Source organism: Rutidosis leptorrhynchoides, chromosome 2 (assembly GCF_046630445.1).
Source record: "Rutidosis leptorrhynchoides isolate AG116_Rl617_1_P2 chromosome 2, CSIRO_AGI_Rlap_v1, whole genome shotgun sequence".
NCBI lineage: Eukaryota > Viridiplantae > Streptophyta > Magnoliopsida > Asterales > Asteraceae > Rutidosis > Rutidosis leptorrhynchoides.
In genome coordinates this window covers 486,638,225-486,647,882 of record NC_092334.1, presented here as the reverse complement: position 1 = coordinate 486,647,882, position 9,658 = coordinate 486,638,225, and the positions used below count along the sequence as shown (strand labels likewise).

Below are 9,658 nucleotides of genomic sequence, written 5' to 3'. Positions count from 1 at the left end.
AATTTATAGTTTTTTTTTAAATTGTATAGGACACCGTTTAATTTAACTACTCGGACCCCATATATTTTTCGAATTTATAGTTGTTTGAAGTTAAACTACCACTAAAATATCATTCAAATATAATTAGTAATGAAAGAAAATCCGAGACTCCATTGAGTTATAATCCTAGAATCGTCACTGATACATTCAACCACCTAAATTTAAACAATATATATATATATATATATATATATATATATATATATATATATATATATATATATATAATCAAGATGGAAACACTTTTTTGGGGGAAGTAATTTTTTTTCCTTTTTTAAAAAAACTTTTTTATGCCATTAAGATCACATGAAAATATGAAGATTTAGAAAAAATATTTCGTGATGAATGTTATTATTTTGGCGTGACAACGCTCGAAGAAATAAATGATAACATTCATTGCAATGAATGTTTTGCTTATGATTTTTTTTTTTTTTTAGGGTTTAAAAATTAGGATTTAGAAATTAGGTGTTAAAAATTAGGGTTTTGGTATCAGGGTTTAGAAATTAGGGTTTTGAATTTAGAAATTAGGGTTTAGGGTTTTGAAATTAGGATTTGGATTGAATTTTTAACACGAATGGTTTAGAGTTTAGGGTTTACTACATTACCTAAACTATATATATATATATACATATATATATATATATATATATATATATATATATATATATATATATATATATATATATATATATATATATATATATATATATATATATATATATATGTATGTATGTATATGAACTGCTATATATAATATCCTTCTCTTTTGCTACATTAAGATGGTATACAAAGATATCAAACTTTCACTTAAGAGCATGTTAATCTTGATACTTTCTTCTATAAAAAGTAGGTAACCTCCTACCAATTAAGTTGTTGATAACATTTTTTAAAAATTTGAATATTATTGTTTAGTTACAATGGCCGATGGAAGTGGCATATATGGTGCTACAAATAGTATACGATTAGGGAGTTTAAGAGGTGGTAGTACTAGAACACCAAGTTTAAGTTTAAGATCTGCAAGTAATTCGTTATGGAGGAATTCTGGTATGGATGCTTTCTCAAAATCTTCACATGATGAAGATGATGAAGAAGCTCTTAAATGGGCTTCACTTGAAAAGTTACCAACTTTCGATCGTTTGCGAAAAGGTTTACTTTTTGGATCAACTGGACCATCTAATGAAGTTGATATAGATAATCTTGGAATACATGATAGAAAGTACATACTTGATAAACTTATTAAAGTTGGCGATGAAGATAATGAAAAGTTCCTGTTGAAGCTCAGGGAAAGACTCGATAGGTACTAATTTTATTATACGTAATATAAATAAGATATACATATACATATACATATACATTTTAGGAGGAAACCCGATTCGCGCAGCACCATAAAATGTTGAAAATTCCCTGCTTAGAGTGAGAATCGAACCTGGTTGACAGTAACCCAAGTTGAATCACACTCTCATACCACTCAAGCCAAACTTCGGTCATATACATATACATTATTATTATTATTATTATTATTATTATTATTATATGTTGCAATCACAACTAACCTGTTTGGGGAAAAAAATGGATCCACTAAATTTGAATAACTGACTGGTAGGTCTGGACGGTAAACAATAAAAAATCATAAGGAGGTCTAAAGAGGTTTATTTAGAATATTCTAGCTGGGTCCAGTGGGTTTGGAACGGGTTGTAACGGGTTCTAGAGTGGGTTGCAATTAACAATTTTATTAGAACACATCTTACTCACCATTAAATTTTAACATGCATGTTAGTTGGCAAATTTTAACGCATGTCATGGGAAAGTTAAATTTGAGATTTTTGGAGCGTCAGTTATATATGCAACAAATCAAATTGTAACACTTCATTTTTTTACCTTATTTATTTATTTATTTATTTTCAACTAATTTTGAATTATATTTTACTATATCATCCAAAATGTTTCACTCAAATTTAACACACAAATTTGACATTCACCATAACACGACTTCAAACTTTGACAGTACAACGTCACAGTTAAATTTTCCTCCTCTAAAAAATGCAATTTTAACTTCACGTCACAATCAAAAAGCTTCAAGGTAACGTGTAATTCTTAACTTTTGAAAGTTTTTTTTTTTTTTTTTTTTTTAACTATAAATGTTTTAACTTGTACTATGTTATTTTTGATAAGACATAATTATGCTGTTGTTCCCCTTGGTATGTTCTAAATTGCATGATTACCCTTTCTTTTTTTGACGTCATCGGTCCTCCTGGTATGCGTGGGTTTCATGGTTGTTCTTGAAGCTGACTTTCGTTAATTTGTGTCATATGCCTAGCATGTTAGGATAACTTTATCCTTTTGCTTTGAAAAACTTCATCTTCATCTGTAAATGATTAACAAACCACACTTTCCGATCCTTTAAAATCTCTTAAATTAAATTTCATCTTAATCATCAAATTCTTTAAAGTTATACACAACAAAACCCAAATTCACATGTCATTTGTTTCAATCGGTAAATTCTTAAGTCCATTTAACACGCAAGATGTTAAAATAAAATGCAAATTTAGAATAATATGGAATTAGTAAATGTATATGGGTAAAATATCTAGATATCAATATGTATAAGAAAATATCTAGATATTAGAATATGAGAGAAAAATCTAGAAATTGAAATGTAAAAGAAAAATCTAGATATTTGTAGGTTGTAGAAATATCTAGATATTTATATATCCATGGAAATATCTAGGTTCTAGAATGTTCCATGGAGTAGTATAAATATGGGAGGAGATTTCATTTGTGTTGTGTGAAGTTGTGAGAGTGAAATAAGAAGTGAGTTGTGAAGAAGAGAAGAAGAGTGTGAGTTAGCGAAAGTAGAGAAGATAAAGCTTGTAAGTAATATTGTAATTGTAATTTAATATAAGTGTTTTTGTTAAGTTTCCCGATCAAGCCTTAGTTTGTGTTTAAGTTCTTAGTGCACTTTTGTTGTTCTTATTATATGGTCGGCTCTGCCGCCTAAGTAATAAATGGTCGGTTATACCGCCTAAAGATATATGGTCGACACTGTCGCCTAAGTACATTGTGCACTAAGGATTTATAAAATTAAAGGCTAACCAACGTCAAAGTGTTGGTGTAGTGAGTCTAGTATAGTCTAGATCCTCTATAGTGGGTGTGTTGGGCTCGTCGAAGCTTCCAACAATTGGTATCAGAGCGGGTCGTTCGGGACCATTTCTAGTGGAGGAAATCGGTAAACGTTGGACGTTTACATCGGCTTGTTTTCACCAAGGCTCTAAGGAAGATTCTGTCGAAGCACATTTAGGAACTGTGAAAGCTCATCGGTCAGGGACCAAGCTTATTGGACGTTGGACGTCATGATGGCAGATCTTGCAAGTACGAGCAGTGGAATCAAGAGTCTCAATAACCACAACTATGGTTATTGGCGGACTTGCATAGAATCCTACCTACAAGGACAAGATTTATGGGAAATAGTTGCTGGCAGTGACACAACGCCTCCACCGAAAGAAAATGCTGAAGCCTTGAGAAAATGGAACATCAAGGCTGGGAAGGCTTTATTTATACTGAAGACTACAATCGAGGAGGATCTATTGGAGCACATCCGTGATGAGAAAACACCAAAGGCAGCTTGGGAAACTTTTGAAAAATTATTTTCAAAGAAGAATGAAGCACGCCTCCAGCTCTTGGAAAATGAGCTCGCAGGTATCTCACAAGGAAGTCTATCTATTTCTCAGTATTTCACCAAGGTGAAATCTATTTGTCGTGAGATATCTCAACTTGCTCCTGAAGAGAAAGTGAGTGATGCAAGGATGAAGAGAATTTTCATCCATGGCTTAAGATCCGAGTATAATGAATTTATAGCCGCTGTGAGAGGATGGCCTACTCAACCATCATTAATAGAGCTGGAGAATTTATTGGCTAATCAAGAGGCATTAGCCAAGCAGATGAATGAAGTAACCATAAAAGACGGAGAAGATGCACTCTTCACCAATAAGAAGAAAGCAACATCTCGAAGACAAGAGGCGATGAAAGAAAGTAAGACATATAGGTGAAAAGGTCACCCAAAATCAAAAGGCAACACTTCAGGGGGAGCTCAACAAGGAAGAAGAGATCATCGCCAACAATACGGGGAAAATAATAAGAGAATGAATGGTGAATGCTTCAATTGTGGCAAGAAGAGTCATTTTGCTCGAGATTGTAGATTTCCCAGAAGGCGAACTTTCGAAGAAAATGTGTCCGCCGCAAGAGATGAGAAGAAAGAGGTCACATTCGAAGCAACCATTAATGAGGAAACATGGGATGCAGAAGCTGAACTCTCTGTTGAAGCTGACATAAATGATCAAGCTCTTACAACAACTTTAAAGTCAAAAATAAACTACAAAGATGATTGGATCATCGATTCTGGGTGCTCAAATCATATGACCAACGATGGGACAAAGCTGCAAGAAATGGAGGATTACAAAGGAAAGAGAGTCGTGTTGACAGCCAACAATTCAAGGTTGTCTATTTCTCACTTTGGAAAGACAATAATTCCAAATGAAGGCGACTCTCAAAAGCTCTAACTCGAGAAGGTGTATCTTGTCCCTGGCCTAAAGAAGAATTTACTGTCAGTACCACAATTAACAGCAGAAGGGAACTATGTGCTCTTTGGACCAGGAGATGTGTCCGTATTCAAGAGAGTGAAGGTGGTTGGAAATCCAATTATGCAAGGAAGAAGAATAGAGTCGGTCTATGTACTATCTGCTGAAACAGCATATGTGGATAAGACTTGAAAGAATGAGACGGCTGATCTGTGGCATGAACGTCTTGGGCATGTGGGATACAATAAGTTAAAGGAGATGATGGTGAAACGCATAGTAAATGGACTTCCTCAAATTGATATCCGAACAGATACAATATGTGCTGGATGTCAATTTGGCAAAGCTCACCAATTACCATTCAAGGAGTCAGCGCATCAATCCAAGACACCACTAGAGCTCATACACTCAGATGTCTTCGGCCCAGTGAAACAAACATCACTTGGAGGTATGAAATATATGGTGACATTCATTGATGACTTCTCAAGATATGTGTGGGTTTACTTCATGAAGGAGAAGTCGGAGACTTTTCTGAAGTTTAAAGAGTTCAAGAACAAGGTAGAAAGTGAGCTCAATACTAAGATTCGATGCTTACGCACAGATAATGGAGGAGAATATTTATCAACCGAGTTCAATATCTTTCTTGACAAGCACAAGATCAGAAGGCAATTAACTTGCCCTAATACTCCACAACAGAATGGAGTGGCAGAACGTAAGAATCGTCATCTTGCTAAAACCTGTTGAAGTATGCTTCATGGTAAGAATGTACCAGGAAGATTTTGGGCCGAATGTATGAGAACGGCTTCATACGTGATTAACAGACTCCCACAAACAAAGTTGGGATATATTTCACCATATGAAAGATTATGGAAGATCAAGCCAACCGTCAACCATCTCAAGGTTTTTGGATGTGTATGCTACGTCTTCGTACCAGATCATCTACGAAGCAAATTTGATAAGAAGGCAATTCGGTGCATTTTTTTCGGTTATGATGAATCAAGAAAAGGATGGAGATGTTGTGATCCAAATACTAGGAAGTGTCATACTTCAAGAAATGTGGTATTTGATGAAGCTTCTTCATGGTGGTCACCTCAAAAGATAGAGCTTCCAGAATCTCATGGATTAGAAGAAGTTCCAGAAGAGAAAGAAGAACATAAAGAGCACATATCGGATCCAATTAAAGAAGGAGATGGATCGTACTCTAAGGAAACGAGTCCATGGAAAACTGGGGTACATCAATCTACATTCGAAGAGGTTCGTCCAAGCCAAATGGATGCCGAGGAGCATGTGCAAGAATTACGGAGATCAACAATGTGACGATCGCTCCAAATCCATATGGACGAACACGTCATTCATTGATTTCATTGCGAGGTATTTGACCTCTATATGATACATTTTGTAAACATTGCATTCTTTTGAAAAGGCACACCATAAATGAATATTTAAATCAAAGGTTTTCGACATCTGGTGATTTCTACATATAGACAATCACCATAAATAATAGTTTACAACAGTATTTCCGTTGACAATGCAGTCAAAATAAGATACATGGTGATGATTTGGTGAATGCAACGTCTCCTTGAAAAATATGTCATGTAAGACTCCATGCACATAGCTTGTTTAACATCTAAGCAAATAGCGGAAGACTTCTAGGAAACCTGAGAATAAACATGCTAACAAGTGTCAACACAAAGGTTGGTGAGTTCATAGTTTTAATGTTGCGCATAATCTGTATATAAAGGTGGATTACAAGATTTCAGTTGTTCAATCCAGAAACGTTTATCAAAATATTCTACGAAATTGAGCACCCTGGTAACTAAACTTAACGTATATATAATTTGTACCCTTTGTATAATCATCTTAATAATACACGCAAACCAACGTGTACGCTTCTCAAATAGCATACGTCCGTTTAAAGGCTAGTGCTCTAGCTCGGACGGGGATATCAAGCCCTATGGATCCATATACTACTACTCGCGCCCACCAGTTCTTATAACCGGCAGTTACTAGTTACCAAAGCTAAGGGATTTTCGGTTCAAACTCAGTGTAGAATTTAGTATGTACTTGTATCCATTGCGTTTGAAATAAAGTGCATGTATTCTCAGCCCAAAAATATAGATTGCAAAAGCAATTAAAAAAGGAGCAAATGAAACTCACACATATAAATATTGTATATCGGTTAATAAAGCATTTTCATGTATTCTTAGTCCAAAAATGTAGAGAGTAAAAGGGATCTTATGAAACTCACCTTAGCAGCATATAAAGTCGTTCACCAAAATGTGATCGAAACACGGATTACCAAATAACCGTAGATCTCAACCTAGAGAACATATGTTGGTCAATAAATGTCTATCAAGCTAGGTCAGGTCATAGTGTATCACAATCCTAATGCTCGATATCGACATACAAAAGTTATCCAATGTTGTTTCAAAAAGTCAATTTTGACAATAGTTCAACAAACGAGACGTACCTTATATAAGGATTCATTTACTCGGTTGGTAATATTTAAAAGTTCACTTTATCAATCTCGTAAACAAGTTGTTTAAATCTTAATTGCAGATTCAAAAGCAATTTCGATTAACGTCAATCATAATTCAGTTGATCATATCTTTTAATCCGTTCATCGAAACTATTCGATATCTAAATGAAAAGTTATTGATTTTTCGCCAGCTTTCCAAAAACATGTATATCATATACCTTTTACCAGTAGTATATGTATTTAATTAGTGATTCATTATAAACTGTTTAACGACGAAATTTAGTATACAAGCATGCATAAACATATATACTCGAGCACTAGACATGGATACACTACTAATTTATAAAAGATAAAATATAAATGCTTACGTATCAATATTGTGATTCAATATTTCAGAAAAGTACGTAGACGCAACGAAGATGATAAACACTAGGTTTGACTTGAGAACAATACCCTTGAACATTATCCATAATGTCCATAGCTATAACCCATAGTTTTCTTATCTCTATCCCGCTCGAAAACCCGTTTTGAAAGTGACACGCCCATAACCTCGTCGTAATATTTTATGTAATAATATTACTAATAATAATAATAATAATAATAATAATAAGATTAATAATAATATTAATCTTAATAATAATAATAATAATATATATAAATATAATACGAGAGAGATAGATAAGAGTTGGAGTGCATCAGAAACCAGAAAAACGCTCGAATTTATAGATGTGGCCAGATACAGACTGCCATGCGATCGCATGGCCTTCAAGCACATTTCCCATGCGATCGCATGGGAAGGATTTACAGCTCACAAATTTTTGTCTCGTTGTTTGTCGACATATTATTTAATTATAAATATAATTTAAAATAATTTATATAATTAATTATATATTATATTAAATTCACGTGCATAGTGGACTTGTAATTTTTGTTCCGATAAGTCGTACGTTGTCACTCGACTTATGTCCCCGTTCCGGTTTCTCGAACGCATTTCCGTACGCTTAGAAAAATAATACTTTATGTTTCGTGACACGTACCTTTGTCAAAATATAGCCTTAAATTATCCATAAACTGTACCACTCAAAGTATATCTTAAACTTTCGAGTGTTTTGGTCATTTACTTCTATAAATCATCGTCTCGCTATTTGTCAATTTTTACTATAGCAATTCACTGTAGCAAATGCAATTTCACTGTAGCAAGTAGTGATTTTCGAAAACACTGTAGCATTTTGGGTACTGTAGCAATTTGAAAATACTGTAGCATACTGGTTCATCTTAAACGCTTTAGTTAACTTATCTGAATATCAATCGAATCAATAAACGAATGTTACTATCGTTTACTAAATAACTTGAAATTATATATATGTATATATCTTTTTAATATACATAAATCAGTTTTTAAATACACATTAGAAGTTATTTATAAATAAACTTTAATAATAAGTATTTCAACTTATCATATATATTCAAATAGATATTTAAACCAATAAGTTTAATGTACGGTATCAAACAATTAATACATTGTTAACTTTTCAAGTTATAGTATATATGTATCTATTTACATATAATTGTTCGCGAATCGTCGAAAACAACCGAAGGGTATTTAAATATATAAAAGTAGTTCAAAAATTTTGAGATTCAGTTTTACAGACTTTGCTTATCGTGTCGGAAATGTTAATCATACAAAGATTAAGTTTAAATTTGGTCAGAAATTTCCGGGTCATCACAAACAAGGCCGAGGCAACCTAATCCGAGGTATGCCAATGCAGCTCATGTGGATGAATTAATACATATTGAGCCTTCCACTTATGAAGAAGCAGCACAAAGTCAAGAATGGCAAAAAGCGATGGAAGAAGAAATTAATGCACTAAAAGAAAACCAGACATGGAGTTTAGTTCCAAAGCCAAATAATGTAAAACCAATATCTTGTAAATGGGTTTACAAGGTGAAGACTCGATCAGATGGCTCCATTGAAAGGTATAAAGCTCGACTTGTTGCTAGAGGTTTTTCTCAACAATATGGGCTGGATTATGAAGAAACGTTTAGTCCAGTGGCGAAGATCACAACAATTCGAGCTCTACTAGCTTTAGCCGCTAGCAAATCTTGGAAGCTGTGGCAGATGGATGTCAAGAACGCTTTCTTACATGGAGAACTTGACAAAGAAATTTATATGGAGCAACCAAGAGGCTTTGAGAACAAGTCCCATCCTGACCATGTCTGCAAATTAAAGAAAGCATTATACGGCTTGAAGCAGGCTCCAAGAGCTTGGTACGGGAAGATTGGCGAGTTTTTAGTAAAAAGTGGTTTCACAGTTGCTCCTTCAGATTCTAGTTTATTTGTGAAACAAGATCAAGGAAAACTAGCCATAGTGCTAGTATATGTGGATGACTTAATCATCACGGGAGATCACTATGAGGAGATTCAAAGAACAAGAGAGAATCTGTCTATCAGATTTCATATGAAGGAGCTTGGAGAACTCAAACATTTTCTTGGATTCGAAATAGAGCAGAAAAGAGAAGGATTATTTCTGGGACAACAGAAATATGCGCGAGAACTTTTACAAAAATAC

General features: G+C 34.0%; 1 pseudogene; it reads left to right on the top strand.

Annotated features, from left to right (window-relative positions):
* The first annotated feature begins 953 nt into the window (after nt 1-953).
* LOC139889450 (pleiotropic drug resistance protein 1-like) overlaps nt 954-9,658 on the top strand; it is a 52,044-nt pseudogene continuing 43,339 nt past the window's right edge.